Genomic DNA, 14,248 nt, shown 5'->3' with positions numbered 1-14,248 from the left:
AAGTGAAACGGTATGCAATGTGTATGAAAAGAAAGGCTCAGTACTATAAAGATGTCAATTAATCTACAAATCCAATGTCATTCCTATTAAAATCCTAATAGCATTTGTCTATTGAAAATGAGAAATTGATCTTTGCATTCATATGAAAAATTAGAGGCTCAAGAATTGATGAGATGATTTTCAAGGTGAGGGCTATATCCTGATGATAGATGCTATCAGACATTTTAAACCTACAGTAATTAAAACAGTATGGCATTTGATACAGAGAAAACGAGTAGGTAAAATCAATCCACACATATGGCAGCTTGGTATATGATAGAGATATTGTATTAAATCAGTGTGTTTTTATTTTTTAATAGAGTAAATCTTATAGATTGTGTTACTATCAGAAAAAACAATAAAATAAGATTTGTACTTGGTGTAGACACTGTCGTTACTCTGTCCAAATTCCCTTTGATAAAGGGATTTCTGTGTACTCTTCCTGAGTGCCTGTATACTTCTGCTTCCAATAACCAGTGTCAGTGACTCTTCCTTGATGAACTGACCTTGGCCTCCTGAAGCTGCTTGGCCTTTTTCACCTTCTTCCGCCACTACCAAACTCATATCTCTGCCCATCCCTCCCTTGAGGCAAAACCAAAAAAAAACAAAAAATAAGTGCACTACTTAAAATTCTATGTACTGAGAGGATTTCCCTTCACTACTGTCCTTCAGGGATGTCCCAGAGAGGGGCACCACTTGCAGGTGATGCCTGCATATTGTGCAGAACCATCTGTAAAGCAAGCCCAAGTTTTCTCTTCCTCTGTTAAATGATTGTGGAAAATTCCTCATGAGGCCACAGGGGCTGGCTGAGAGAGAGAAGGCAATGTATCATAAGTTGGGGCCATGGGACTTTGTGCCACTTCCTCAAATAATTTAACTGGTGCAAGGCCTGGTCAAGTGCTGATGGAGTGCTGATGTACATACACAAATTTATGGTTTTATGGATCAGACAACACCCTATTCATAGTGGGAGCTCAGATTTCATGGTAACTTGGTGGCCAGTGGTTAAGTGTTCACTCTCTACTAAGGCCCAGTAGCAGTCCGTAAGCGGTTTCTCAAAAGAGAGTAGTTATCCACAGAGGATTTTCAGGGCTTTGCTCCAAAATACTAAGGGATTTTCCTGTGATTCACCTACAGGGACTTGTGAAAAGCTCCAAACAACATCCCTATCTGCACGGACACTTCAAGCACCATTGAACTTGGTGGATCATATGGCCCAAATGGAAGTCATCTCTATTATATATCAAGTTTGAGTTACTTGGTAAATGAGTCAGAGCAGCAGACCCAAATGAGAAACACATTGTCTCCAAAATTCAAAGAGGTCTACTAGATGTTGTGCCTCTTTTTGTCTTTTAGGAGGGGCCGGATGCAACAATTTATCCTTCACCTTAGAGGGGATATGTTTACACGCCCTACACCTCTGGATCCCCAGAAATTTCACTGAGGTGGATGGCCCCTAAATTGTTGTGGAATTTATTTCCCACTCTCTGACAAGCAAACATCTCACCAATATGACTGGAAGAGTTGCTACTTTCTGCTTGCCAAGTTCAATCAGATAATTTCATCAATGTGATGGGTCAGCATGATGTCTTGTGGGCCAGAAAGGGAATCAAGATGCCCATAAACTGAATTACTACATAGGCCTGGTGAGTTAATATACCCTGATGTTGAAGATACACAAAGACAAAAGATATAACTAAAAGAGAGAAAATTGGAACATAAAGTTGGAAAATGTTAACATTTATAGTGAGTAGGATAAATAAGGTTTAACTACAAACAGGAAAGAGAATGTGAAATTGGAGAAATAGAAGGAAATCTAAGAGAATACTACTTTACAAAAGGTAGGAGTGTAAAAAAATCAAGAGGAGTGAATAGCATCTTAGAGACAAAAGTGAAGGTGGGAGTGTGGAGGTTGAAGAGGGTAGGAGTGAGGGATGGAGAGGGGTCTGGTGATCAGTAGAACAAAGTCTCAAAGAATTTGAGATTTTTTTGATGAATGAATCTTAGCAATTTTTTAATACAAGTAATCATGATTTTAATTACCAAGACTTTCTCATTCTGACAGTTGATTTTTCATAGCAGATCATTTTGTCCTTTTTTTAAATTTTATTTTACTATTCATAGTATCATCTTGAATCATTCTGAAGATACTAATTAGATATTTTTAAATGTTCTTATGTTCCCTGGATTTTCTTTCTTTTTTCTTGATGTGTTTATCTGTTGTGTCGCTTTACTGATGATTTTCCTTATCTACATGTTTCTATAGTCCTATTTCAAAAATAAATATATTTTTAAATAGTTTGGAACATAGTATTTAATCACATACATATGGTTTATATCTTCTTCATTAGAAAAATTACTCTGAAATTACATTTCAGAGATATTAACTAGAGCATATTTTAGTTACCCAATAACTGAAGACTTGATCTATGGGGAAATGGAATTATCTTAGTTCTTAAGAATGCTACACACCAGTTGGAAAAAAATAATAATGCCTTTAAAAATGTTATTGAATCAAATAGCATTCCTAATTTTTTTCTTTGCTACTCCCTAAACCATTTTTATCCCAAATCACTATTTCTCAACGTGTTTATTGCAGGAACTTCCTCTTATCTCACTCACTCAGTCATTTCTCCTCTTCATTCCCTTTACTAATCAAATTAATCTTAATGTTGGGTTCTGAAATGTGCCTTTTCTGCTTGTACTTTATAAAGCCCATCCTTAACTAGAAATTCAAAATTGCAGAATATTAACAACCAACATTTCTAGGACTGCAATGAACTTTTAAGCATGGTAAGAGTTAGAGAGATTTCTCTTCTCCCCAAAATCCTGAAGTAATTTTCACCTGTAGAAAAATAGCTAGATTAAGTAACTGTTGAACTCATACACTTCTAAAATCTTTCCTTGGATTACATACCACAGAAAACTACCTGTCCTGGATATTCATAAGCATTGTTTGAAAGAAAGAACTAGGAAGAAGTTCTGTGAACAAATGAATATAGTAATTTCTATAACCTTAAACATGGTAATGCAGATTGCAAAAGGGGTTACATTGTTCACATAGCAATTCCAGAATTGATAAGACAAGGAAAATCATTTCATGTCGTTTGATCTCTTTGCAAAAAGGACAAGTGGTGGTTTTCAAACTTTATGCTTTACCACCCCCTAATTTTTTGATTAGTACTGTCTTCTCTTACACAAATAAGGTTTAAACCGAAAATGTTTCAACTACAGTTTAATAAGTTGCATAGATGTAACATCCACACTGTAAAAAATGACATTAAAAAATGTTCTTATTTAAAAAAATATGTTCAGTATATTCAAAATATCATAATGATTTGCTATCCATAACCATCCATTTAAAATAAATGTGAATATGCTCTTCTTCCTTATCAGTTAGAAATTTTAAATATCTTTATCTTTGAAATTGTATGTCCGTTCCACTTTCCACACATAATTTTAGCCTAATGTAATGCGGCCTGTGTAAAAATCTTTTATCTTAATACATAACAAACGAGTTCACTCTCCTTCTCAGAAACCTGAAACTGCTCTCCATCGTCTAATAAAGGAAAACAAAATTTCTTGGTTTGAAATTAGTTATTCTGGGATTGTCAATCGGTATTTCAATCTTTATTTCATGATACTACCTTTTATTTGTTCTACCCACTAGCACAAGAAGAAATCTCATTGAGAGCCTACCCTTGCATCTTTTCAGGTATCTGTCTATAGAAACTCTTCCATTTTTCCAGAACATCTATTTGCATTTCTTTAATGTATCCACTTTATTTCTGATTCCTGAAGTTCTGTCTTCCTACAAAGCTCTGCTCAGAAGCTTTTCATATAGTCATGAAAACTTCCTTAGTCAACCATAAAATTTTACTGGGAGCAGTCTCAGGACATGTCACACTCTTCTGCATATTTTAGCCAGGTATACATTTATCTTACCTGTCCTACCTGACTATTCAGATTTTTGACGGCATAGCACATGTGCTGTCACCTTTGTATCCATCAGAAGATGAGCATAATTACTTTTTTAATTCAATCAACAGGAATTTATGAAGATATAGGTAAATAAGGTATCAACCTTGAGTTCTCAATTGATAAAAGACATTTTATCACTTAGGTGTTGCCACAATAATGCTGCGTTAACATACTCAAAATATTGAAGCATTTTCACGGCATCTATTTATTTTTCTCACTTCTCAATGTGAGGGTTAGTTGGGGCTTAGCTGATCCAGGCTGGGTTTAGCAGAGATTGGCTCCAGACTGCAGGTCAGGTTTTGGTCTGCTCTGCATCTGTATGAGACATGGGCTAAAGGGCCAGCCAGTAGCAAATGATCTAGGGTATGTCTCCTCATGGTGAAGACAGAGCATGAAAGGGCAAACTCAACCACACAAGTACCTTTGACATGATGTTTAACATCCTGTTGGACAAAGCAAGTCTCATGGCCTCACAAAGTAGTGGGGCTGAGGAATAACATCCTCTGTGGCAAGGCTGTGAACGTACACTATTATTACACTAGAGTAATGAATCAGACATGGAATTCAATCTACCATGGCTGTATGAATAACTGTATGAGAAGGGGTATAAGGAAGAGTGAAAAACAAAATAACTGTTTCTAGAAAGAGACATTATTTCACAGAAGAGATGACTTTAGAACTGAGTTTTTAGGGTGAGCTATTTGCCAGGCACTATAGGCAGAGGAGCACATTATAAGAACAGAGGTTACTGTTCACAGGCACAAAGCAGAGCTCTGGGATGGGGCACACGGAGAGATGTTTAGACTTGCAGGCTGGATGGTGGAGTGTTTGTGGGAAAGGCTGGAGCCAGAGCTATACACTGTCCTGAATTTGATGTGCATCCTGTTTTTGACCAGACATTTGACTTCTGTTTTGTAGACAATAGATGACCAAAAGAATTTATTGAACTTTATTATCAAATTAATATTTAAACAAATTCTTCTGTTAAGCTATTTTATTTACTTAATAAATGGTTTGAATAAAGACATGAAAGAGTGTCTAGTCCCTTCCTCCCTTCCTCTCTAGCTACTTCCCTCTCTTCCTTCCACCTTCCTTTCCTTCTTCCTTTCTTTCTTCTTAATCAGGCAGTTTCCCTAAAAAGACTGTGATATTCCTTATAGAGATTAGTAAATGTAGGAGAGTTATAAATTATTTATATAGAAATTGAAGCAAATAGTAATATATAGGAAGAAAGCAAATGCTTGCTGAAGAAATAGCAGCAGAACTGGATCAACCTATAGTGTTGCTCTGACCACATTGCCCAGGCAATTTGTTGGCTTTGAAACTACCCCAGGCCAGGATGGCCCAAGCATGCAGCCTGTCTTAGTCAGCAGGGCTCTCAGATGCACCCCAACTTCAGTGCCCATCCTGGGGCTCTGACAGCTGCATCCTCAGGCTTGTCAAAATGGATCAGCAAAGGCAGCTGGCTTCAGCTGAGGCCTCTACTGCCACCTGGGTGCTGGCAGCAGCCCACACACTGCATTGGAAAGAGTAAGATGATCTGAGGCCCCAAGACACAAGGTCTGTGCAGCACTCAAGGAATATGGGAGAGGCAGTGACTGGGTTAAAGAGCATTAGAGAACAAGGCTCATTATTCTCCGCCCTGCAGAACTCTCCTGTGTGAACAAATTCAGAAAAGCTTTGATAGAGAGTAAGGGAAGGAGAAAGATCACAGGTCACCCCAGAGCTCCCCTAAAGAAAAAAGAGGCTCTGGGTATTGAATTAATTCACACTGTGAAGAGACTTTGAGATAATTCTGTTAGTTCCATCAAACAGAAAGGGTATTTTTAGAAATGGAAGTGGAGGCTCTTCTCCGCCTCATGGATACTAAATATATTCCTGTGGCATATGCAGAATGGGCAAGAATTCCTGTTTAACAGAAAAGGAAATTAAGTCACAGAGAGGATAATTAATACAGAAATATTAAATAGTTTGGGCCTGATAACTACAACATGAAGTGAAAGTCCTTTAAGAAAGTTTATTTTCTAAAGTGGATTTATGACTGTTTAGAATATATTGGCTTAATTCAACCTTGTAAAACAAACATCTATAATTATAGCGACTGTTGAAATTACTCTTTCAGGAAAGTTCTAATTTCAAATATTCTGTCTTATCATGATCCCCGTCAGACAATATGTTTTCATCTTGAGGTCAGAGGAAGATATTGATTTTGTTAAATTAGTAAGTCTATTTTTTAGATAGAATAGAGAATCTTTATGTACACAGAACCCAAGGATTTAGGTGGGGAATAAGCATCCCAACCCAAGGGCAGAACAAGGGGTCTCACACTGGTAGGGTTTCAAGGAACCCAGGAAAGAGTTTTGAATCACAACCAGCTCACCACTGGCAGGATGGCTCATGACAAGAACTGGAAATGCAGTGACATATACCCAGTCAATTAAAAAGGATTCGAATCATATCCAAATATATGTTCCTGAGAATACACTTTTTGTTTGCTTTTGCTTGTCTCATTTTTCTAGAGATTGGGTAGCATTACATCACTGGAGTAAAGGCCCCTAAAAAGTGCTTTATTATAAAAGAGTCACAGATTGATGACCTTGGGGTCCCAGAGGCTCCCATTGGGACGTGACTGTTAGACATGAGAAGGTGAGTCGGTCACACCCTGAAGGGCTGCACTGATTTCTGTGTGGGCCACTGGGTGTACTTTGGCCTGATGCAATTATGCCTGAATTAATGCAATAGAAATTAAATTAATGCAATATACAATTCATGTTTGTTGTTTAGTGGATGTGGTTCAGAACAGATTCTGTGGATTCAGTCAGCCTGGCTACAGTTCAAACCCTCTCAAATATCTGCCACACATCTTTAAGTAATTCACTTAACTTCTGAGACTCAGTTTCCTCATCTCTAAAATAAGGCCAATACAAGTTGTTTAGTCAAACGGTTTTGCTGTGAAAACTAAATTGCCTCCTACACGTCTTCCTGGCCTCAAATAGATAGTCAATAAACATAAACTTTTGAATATTACATGAAAATGTTGGTATAAAAATCAAAAGATACTAAGGGAATTCAGGTACTTCTCTAATGGAAGCAAGATAAAGATCCATAAAAAATAAATGAAAACAAGACTAAGGTAAGGAATAGACCAGAAGAAATTCCATGGACTTAGCAAGGCATCTTAATATTGTGGATGGTATCTCGGTGCCAGGCTAGAAAACATGGTTTGTCACTTACAGTTCACAATGCTGTTGTACTACCTTAACTTCTCTGGGAATTATTTTTTTTATTAGTAAAAGGAGGTTTATATTCCTCTCTTTCAAGTTTCATAGAAATATTGTATTATAATAAGTAGAACAAGTTAAAGCACCTTGTCAACAAAAAAATATTGTAAACTGAAATTTTCTCATAAGAAAAGTAAGGAAATAGGAGAGATCTTAATATCCACTGAGAGAAGGTGGAATTTCAGATAGACTTTGAGTAAAGAAGAGCTTTCAAACAGCAAAAGACAGAAAGGAAAGGAGCTGGTGGCTTTATAACCTGTAGACCAGAGGTTCTCAGTGTGTGTGAGTTTTTGGGGAGACATTTTGCCCTCCAGAGACTTTTTGCAATGTTGGAGATATTTTTGGCTGCCACAACTGGTGGGCAGTGCTAACTGGCACCTTCTGGGTCAAGTCCAGGAATGCTGGTAAATATCGTACAATGCAGGAAGCAGCCCCCCAAAACAACGAATTATCAAGGCCAAAATTGTTAACAGTGCTGCAGTTGAGAAACTGTGCTACAGGCAGATGAGTCACTAGCATAGCAGATGTGAAGCCGAAGTCAGAAAATGTTGGTGGAGTATGAATATTGGGATGGGGAAATGGGGCTTTTATATGCAATGAGAAACTAAAAACTTTACTTGTCAAGAAGTGATGAATTTTGCTTGACAATAAAAGACAATCATTCTTGAAATAATCTTGGTATAATTTAGCAAATCACTATTATGCAATTGTTTATTTCAGACCAAATATAAAGATAAATTAAATGTAAGATAAATTTGAATTGATTCACTCTGTCTTTATAACGTTTTGTCACTCATAGTGAGAATCAGTCTTTTGCATCATCCACATTTCCAGTGAGATTGCACTATCCATTGAGAGTAGGATACATAGGGATTGAAGTTATTTATCACTTTGGATTAGAGAAAATGACATTGTGATGTGTTTTATCTAATGAAAAAGGAGCAAATTGTGCCTGCTCTGAGGGAAAGCATTTAAGAATTGTTGTACAGTTCTCCGTGCTCTCTCTTATCATGTGATATAGATAGGTATGTTTTCCAGATGTTGCACATACAAGATGGTGGAGCTTCCTGCCTGATGCAAGAGCATGCCTTGCTCTATCTTACCTGACCATCAAATACATGTGGTATCGGGTCAGTCATCATTCTCTTTTGACTTCAGTCCCCACACATTTAAAATGAAGAGTTTAAGATAAATGATTTTTGAAATCTCTTTAAGCTCCAAAATCCTAAAATTAAATGGATATTAATGAATTTATGAGAAGACACTTTTTTCAACTTTTTACCTAAACACTTGGTTTAATGTAGATATGAAACGTCTAAATATTCAACTAATTTGGAGCATGGGTCTCAGATTATATCTCAAGCTTCCCTGAGATATTATTGCTCCATTATGAATAGACACATATTTTTAATCATTAAAAAGATAAGAAGATGGGAAAGATCTAATTGCCAAGGAAATCTCAGGTGTTTAGAACGCAGACATACCTTGGTTTGTGTTACCCAGATAAGTGAAGAGCAGGTGTATAATTCTTTCACAAAAGAGAAACTAAATTCCAAAGAGGTTAGAGCACTCAACCAGGTGGCAGTCTGTGAAGGCTGAATCATGTACCCGGGCTTCTGTGCGCTGTCCATGGTGCTGAAGAACCTTGATAAATTTACGGAATTGTCTGTGTTACTCTAGAAACATCTCACCTTACGTTTATTTTTATTCAACATTCACTGCACACTCAAAGAACAAAAAATCAGGGCCAGCACACCCCCCTGCATCCTGTGTTTTTATTAGTGGTAGCAGTAATATCATTATTATTATTATTAAGTTTTTATTTTGAGATAATTGTAGATTCCCATGCAATTGTCAGAAATAATACGAAAAGATCACATGCCCGTTTTAAGAGTTTTGTCCAGTGGTAATATCTTGTAAAACAATAATATAATATGAAAATTAGTATATTGAAGTTGACACAGTCACAATATGCAGCTTATCTACAACAGAGAGGATCCTTCCTGTGGCCCTGGGACAGCCACATCCACTTTTCTCCCCTGACCACTCTCTCCTTACTCCTGACAACCACTGATTTGTTACACATTTTTGCTATTTTATAATTTCAAGAATGTTACATAAATGAAATCATACAGGATGTACTTTTTGGACTGGCTTTTCTCATTCAGCTTAATTCTTTGGAGATTTATCCAAGTTGTTGAGGTTATCGATAGCTATTTCTTTTTTATTTCTGAGCATTATTCCATGGTATGGATTTCCCGCAGTTTGTTTAACACTTTACCCATTGAAGAATATCTGGGCTGTTTCAAGTTATTGCCATTCTGAATAATGCTGTTATGAACATTTATGTACAGGTTTTTATATGAACACAAAACTTAATTGTTTATTTCTCTGGGATAAATGCTCGAGTGTAATTGCTATTTCATATGTTAATTATATATCAGTTTTATAAGAAATTGCCACACTCTTTTCCTGAGACGCTGTACCATTTTTCATTCCCACCAACAATGTGTGAATGATCCAGTTTATACATATAATTGTCAGCATTTGGTGTTGTCAGTATTTTTTATTTTAGCCAAAGTGATACATGTGTAGTGATATCTCATGGTTACTGTAAATTGCATTTCCCTAATGATTAGTAATATTTAGCATCTTTTCAAGTGCTTATTTCCCATTGGTATAATCTCTTCACTGAAATGTCTGTTCATATTGTGTAGCCATTTTTTAATGAAATCTTAATGTTGAGTTTTGATTTTTTTTAAGTACTCTAGATATTAGTCCTTTGCCATATATGTAGCTTGCAAATATTATCTCCCCAACTGTGGCCTGTCTTTTCATCTTCTTAACAATATCTTTCACATTGCAAAAGTTTTTAATTTTGAAGAAGCCCAATTTAAAGACTCACGTGTTTGCTGTCAAATCTAAGAAATACTTTCCTAGTCCCATATTCTGAAGATTTTCTCCCAGTTTTTACTTTTTCTAAAAGTTTTGTAGTTTCTCACTTTGTATTTAAAACCTGATCCAATTTAGGTTAATCTTGGTACAAGGAGAGATGTTTATGTCAAGGTTGATTTGTTGAAAAGTCTATACTTCCTCCACTGAATTGCTTTCGCATCTTTCTCAAAAATCACTTGTTCTAAAATCAGAGGTGAAGATTGCAAACGCTGTGAAAATACTGAAAATTAGCAAATTATAGACCTTAAAGTGTGAATTTTATGGCATATGAATTATAATTCAACGAAGCTTTTATGAAAAGATCGTATTTCTTTTTTTCTTTTGAGAAAGCTTAGCCCTGAGCTAACATCCATTGCCAATCCTTCTCTTTTTGCTGAGGAAGCCTGGCCCTGAGCTAACATTCCTGCCCATCTTCCTCTACTTTATATGTGGGATGCCTGCCACAGCATGGCTTCATTAGCAGTGCTAGGTCCGCACCAGGGATCCAAACCCGAGAACCATGGGCCACTAAAGCACAACGTGGAAACTTAACCAGTGTACCACCAGGCTGGCCCCTATTTCTAGGTGTTCTATTCTTTTCTATTGATCTACATGTCCTCACTTCTGCCAGTATCACACCACATTGACCACTGCAGTAATATAATAAGCCTTAATTTCATGTAAAGTGATTCTTCCCATTTTATTTTTCCTTTTCAATATTGTTTAGTTATTATAGAGCCTATATTATGCATATAAATTTTAGGATAAGATAATCAATGGCTCCAAAGTACCATGTTGGAATTTTTATTTGAATTTTGTTTTATTGTGGTAAGACTAGAGGTACAATGTTATACAGCGGATCTCTAAAACTTAATCACCTTGCTTAGCTGAAACTTTATTCTGGTTAATTAATAACTCCCCATTTCCACCTCCCCTCAGACCCTGGCAACCACCATTCCACTCTTTGATTCTATGAATTTGACTACTTTAGAAAATTTATATAAGTGGAATCATACAATATTTGTCCTTCGGTGACTAGCTTACTTCAGTTAGCATAATTTTCTCAAGATTCATCCATGCTGTCATATATTGCAGAATTACCTTCTTTTTAAAAACTAAATAATATTCCATTATATGTATATACCACATTTTCTTTATCCGTTCATCTGCCAATGGACATTAAAGTTGTTTGCACATTGTGACTATTGTGAACAGTGCTGCAATGAACAAAGGAGTGCTAATATTTCTTCAAGATCCTGCATTCAATTCTTTTTGGTTTTTTTCTTGTTGTTCTTTGCTTTTGCTGAGGAAGATTGCCCTTAGCTAACATCTGTTGCTAATCTTATTCTTTTTTTATGTGAGCCACTGTCAAAGCACAGCCACTGACAGACAAGTGGTGTGGTTCTGCACCCAGGAATTGAATTCCGGCTGCTGAAGTGAAGCACACCAAACTTTAACCATGAGGCCATCTGGGCTGGCCCCTGATTTCAATTCTTTTAGATAATTACCCAGAGGTGGGATCGCTAGATCATATGGTAGTTCAACTTTTAGTTTTTTGAGGAACCTCCATACCGTTTTCCATAGTAGCTTCACCATTTTTCATTCCCAATAGCAGTGTGCAAGGGTTCCAATTTCCCCATATCTTATCCACGACTTATCTTTTGTTGCAGTTTTTCTTGTTTTGATGATTGCTATCTTGATAAGTGTGAGGTGACATCTCCTTGTAGCTTTTATTCATGTTTCCCTGATGACTAGTGGCATTGAGCATTACAAGTACCTGTTGGCCGTTTGAATGTCTTCTTGGGAGAAACATCTGTGTGAGACCTTAGAACATTTTTTAATTGCACTATTAACTTTTTTTTTGCTATTGAGTTGTGGGAGTTTCTTATATATTTTGGAGATTAACTGCATTTCAGATATATGGTTTACAAATATTTTTCCCCTTCTGTAGATTTCCTTTTCTTTCTGTTGACTGTTTCCTTTGCTGTGCAAAGGCATTCAGTTTGATGTCATCCCACTTATTTTTTTTTGTTTTTGCTTGTGCTTTTGGTGTCATATTCATAAAATCATTGCCAAAACTAATGTTTTGAATCTTTATCCTGTGTTTTCTTCTGGGAGTTTAACAGTTTCAGATCTTACATTTAAGTCTTTAATCTATTTTCTGTTAAATTTGTGTGTGGTGCCTGAGTCCAATTTCATTCTTTCACATGTGGATATCTAGACTTAGCACCACAATTTATTGAAGATACTATTGTTTCCCCATTGTGTATTCTTTGCACCCTTGTTGAAGGTCAGTTGAGTGTAAAAGTGTGGGTTCAGTTTTGGATTCTCTGTTATGTTCCACTGGTCTATACGTCTGTCTTTATGCCAGTAGTATTCTGTTTTGGATGTTGGAGCTTTGTAATATACTTTGAAATCAGAAATTATGATGCTTCCAGCTTTCTTCTTCTTTCTCAAAATTGATTTGACTGTATGCGGTCTTTCCTGGTTCCATATGAATTGTATAACTGGGTTTTCCATTGTTGTAAAATATACCATTGGGATTTTGATAGGGATTGTATTGAATCTGTAGATCCCTTTGGGTAATATGGATATTTCACCCGTATTAAGTCTTGAAATCCATGAACACAGTATGTCTTTCCACTTGTTTGCATCTTCTTTAATTTCTTTCATCTGTAACTTGTAGTTTTCAGCATATAAGTCTTTCACCTCCTTAGTTAAGTTTATTTTAATGTTTAATTATTTTTGGCGATATGGTAAATGAGATTGTTTTCCTAATATCTTTTTCATATAGTTTGTTGTTTATGTATAAAAGGCAGCTGTTTTTTATATATTGATTTTGTATCCCAAATGTTACTGAAGGTGTTTACTAGTTCCAACAGTTTTGTTTGTTTGTTTGTTTTTGTTTTTTGTTTATTGACTTTTTATTTTTTTCTTTTTTTAACTTTTATTTTATTTCATTAACATTTGATTATAACATTATATAGCTTTCAGATGTACATCGCAATATATTTCAAATTCTGTGTACATTACATCATGTTCACCACCCAAAAACTATAGTCCTTCACCTCACATGTGAGCCTATTCGCCCCTTTTGCACTCCCACATCCCCCCTTCCCTTATGGTAACCACCAATCCGATCTCTGTTGCTATGCGTTTGCTTGTTGTTGATTTTATCTTCTACTTATGAGTGAGATCATATGGTATTTGACTTTCTCCCTCTGACTTATTTCACTTCGCATAATAACCTCAAGGTCCATCCATGTTGTCACAAATTGCCAGATTTCATCATTTCTTATGTCTGAGTAGTATTCCATTGTGTATAAATACCACATCTTCTTTATCCATTCATCCCTTGATGGGCACCTAGGTTGCTTCCAAGTCTTGGCTATTGTGAATAATGTTGCAATGAACATAGGGTTCATGTATCTTTATGCCTTTGTGTTTTCAAGTTCTTTGGATAAATATCCAACAGTGGGATAGCTGGATCATATGGTAGACCTATTCTTACTTTCTGAGGATACTCCATAGTGCTTTCTATAGTGGCTTCACCAGTTTTGCACTCCCACCACCAGTGTACAAGGGTTCCCTTCTCTCCACATCCTCCACAACACTTATTTCCCATCTTGTTAATTATAGCCATTCTGACTGGAGTGAGGTGATACCTCACTGTAGTTTTGATTTGCATTTCTCTGATAGCTAATGATGTTGAGTATCTTTTCATATGCCTGTTGGCCATCCATATATCTTCTTTGGAGAAATCTCAGTTCAGATCTTTTGCCCATTACTTAATTGGGTTGTTGGTTTTTTTGATGTTGAGCTGTATGAGTTCTTTGTATATTTGGATATTAATCTCTTATCTGATATATGGTTTGCAAATATCCTCTCCCAATTATTAGATTGTCTATTCGTTTTGTTGATGTTTTCCTTTGCTGTGCAGAAGATATTTATTTTAATGAAGTCTCATTTGTTCATTTTTTCTTTTGTTTTCCTTGCTTTGACAGACATGGGAC

General features: G+C 36.2%; 1 pseudogene; it reads right to left on the bottom strand.

Annotated features, from left to right (window-relative positions):
* The window catches only part of LOC106839111 (sorting nexin-19 pseudogene), a 114,485-nt pseudogene extending 105,553 nt beyond the window's left edge, over nt 1–8,932 (bottom strand).
* Nucleotides 8,933–14,248: the final 5,316 nt, after the last annotated feature.

The sequence above is a fragment of the Equus asinus genome, chromosome 4, assembly GCF_041296235.1.
Source record: "Equus asinus isolate D_3611 breed Donkey chromosome 4, EquAss-T2T_v2, whole genome shotgun sequence".
Classification (NCBI taxonomy): domain Eukaryota; kingdom Metazoa; phylum Chordata; class Mammalia; order Perissodactyla; family Equidae; genus Equus; species Equus asinus.
Note: the sequence above shows the minus strand (reverse complement) of the source record. Positions and strands in the feature narration are given on the sequence as shown.